Source organism: Salvia miltiorrhiza, chromosome 6, assembly GCF_028751815.1.
Source record: "Salvia miltiorrhiza cultivar Shanhuang (shh) chromosome 6, IMPLAD_Smil_shh, whole genome shotgun sequence".
NCBI classification, from domain to species: Eukaryota; Viridiplantae; Streptophyta; class Magnoliopsida; order Lamiales; family Lamiaceae; genus Salvia; species Salvia miltiorrhiza.
This window is the reverse complement of record NC_080392.1, coordinates 42538754-42541561: the sequence shown is the minus strand read 5'-3', so window position 1 is coordinate 42541561 and position 2808 is coordinate 42538754.

Below are 2808 nucleotides of genomic sequence, written 5' to 3'. Positions count from 1 at the left end.
AAGAGTTTGAGATGATCTTAGGCCATCTTTTGTAAGCCACGTTATATCCCAAAACACTAACCTGAAAACATTAATCCCTTGTTAACCGTGTTTGAGCCGTTCTGAGCTTTTATTCATTAACCGGACGATAGGGGGTGATGGAGTTTATGGGGATCGTTATGTGGTATTTGTGATGGGTTTATTGAAAATAAGGGGTGAAAGAAATGAGAAATAGTCATTCTTATAAGCTCAAGAAAAAGAAAAAGAAAAGGAAGAAGTTTTTTGATGGAAGTTGTTTGAGGAAAGTCGAGTGATAATTGAAAAATTCATGAGAAATCGACTTCGTTGTTATTAGAAAAGTGAGAGCATAAAGGAATGTCTAGCATGATTTGTGATGATTATACCCCTTGATTTGTGATGATTATGAAGATGTTGTTAGGTAGAAGATGGAATTTATTCCATGCTTAAATGGTGAAGTCATAAGGTTGGTGTAATCAATTTAATTGAGTCACTTAGCCAAATTTCCCTACCTAATCCAATGTCCCTACATTAGAACCCAAATTAAAGACCTATTTGATCTTACTCTTGACACACTTTTAGCGATGGAGATTTTGAGACAAGTGGCAAGCATATGGTAAGTAATCTGCATTGTATGAGTTTCGATGAGTGATACACGTCCTTTATCCATCAATTGAGAGTTGAGTGAAACACTTTTATCTTGAGAGTCAATTGTTGGAATGTCAAGGTTGAATTTGCCATTGATTATGCCTGTTGTTGATTATTGTGTTCCTGTATTGAGGATTTGAGGGAATTCGAAAAGGTTTTATTTTTCTGAGGCATCGATGATCCAATCATCTTACCCATTCGTGTTTATTGTTTTGTTCTTCTCGTTGTTCGAGGACGAGCAACATCTTAAGTTTGGGGGAGTTGATAAAAACTCATTTTGGCATGGTTTTTATGGTATATATTATGTATTTTAAGTCAATTTTACACCCGTTTCATTATGGTTTAGAGTTTATTGCCTATTATTTCGTGATTCCACGTTTGGGGTTAGTTTGACTGTTTGGATGCAGAATTGAGTGTTTTGGAAGCATAGAGTGTAAGGAACATTTGAGGAGAAGAGTTTTGAGAGAATCGAGCCCAAAGATCAGAAAAGACGAAGATTCTGGAGTCGGGACGAAAAAGGAGAGATCGGCGGTCAAAGGAGCGTTGACCGCCGAATTTTAGAGGTTTAAAGGGTGCAAACGGCGACCCAGACGGCGATCGCCGTCCAGGTCGCCGAATTCCCTGATTGATTTTGGCCTAAGGTGGATTATTCGGCGATCGCCGAATCCACGAACAAAACCGGCCATTTTCGGCGACCCAGACGGCGATCGCCGAACGGGTCGCCGAACGGGGCAGTTGCGTCGTTTCTTCCGCGTTTTTTACGTTTTTCGAGGTGTTTTCGGTTTTGAACTTTGTTTTCACCCTAAGACTATAAATAGGTCCTTTTTGACCTATCTAGGGTTCCCAGCTTTAGTTTTTCAGTTCTCAATTTTCATATTTCAGTTTTTAGCTTTTAGAATACTTTAGCTTTCCAGTTTTCAAGGCTTGGATCAAGACTGAAGATTCAAGCCGCTACAATCGTTTTATTACGGGTTTTATACAATTAGTTTTTACAATTACTTTCAATTTAATTATGTTTATGTTTGATTTCATTATGTCTGGCTAGTTTTCTTATCTGAACCTAGGGTTTGTATATAGCTGATTGATTATGTGTTTTTGATTTATTGATATCAATTTGCCCTCCAACTTATGATTCATGATTCCTGGTGCTTAATCTCTTGTGAATTATCTGATCAATGATTTACATGTCTAGCTGTTCAGTTTGAGTCTTGAATGTGATAATTGTTCAGCCGATTCAGGAATGCATGATATAGTGTTAGCCTTGAGTCTTGAATGCGATAGGTGAAGCTATAGGAAGCTATTCTTTATGTGCTATTGGGAGTTAATTTATTCCTTGGAGTCTTGAATGCGAAAAGGGATTAATTAATCTACATTCATAGGTGGTCGTTAGAGACGCTTGTGATTAACATAGTGATCTTTCATCAGGGTTGGATTAAAATTGGTAATTGAATCAATAGGTTGAATGCATATAGTTGATTAGTGAAAATACATCCCTAGGGTCAGAGCTTTCCTTTTATTTGAGTTAATCATCATAGTGTTTATGCTCTTTAGTTTTATTTAGTTAATTTTAGTTTAATATTCACCTTCATATTTGTTTACTTGCATACTGTGAAAGTTTGTGTAGGAAATAGATAGAGTGATTTCGTGTTACAATCCCTGTGGATACGATATCCGATTGCTGTTTATACTACAATTACACCGTGTTAGTTGCGGTATTTTTGTGCTAAAAAATTAGTGATCACTAGGTCCAGCATGTTCTGTCGCCATATACATCGGTGCTTCCCCGTGATAAACCCAAGTTGTGTAATTGTGGACAAATCCACGCCTAGTAACATGTTTTCTGACTGTAGGTACATATAAAAAGGCTTCATTGTTACACTTCTTACACGGGCACCTAATGTTACCTACTCCATCTGTATACGCCGTTTGATTTATCGCATAATCAAGGAAACTCTCCAGCCCCGTTTCAAATGCAGAACGATCATTGTATCGCGCATACATCCACATGCGATTATCACTCATTCTTGCAAATTCTAATTGAGAAAAATAATAAAATATCATAAATTACTTGAATCAAACGAAATTTCGACAGCATACCACACTATCCTAACTACCAAGTGCTCGACTCTACCAGCAGCTATAGTGACCATAGTGGTCCTAATT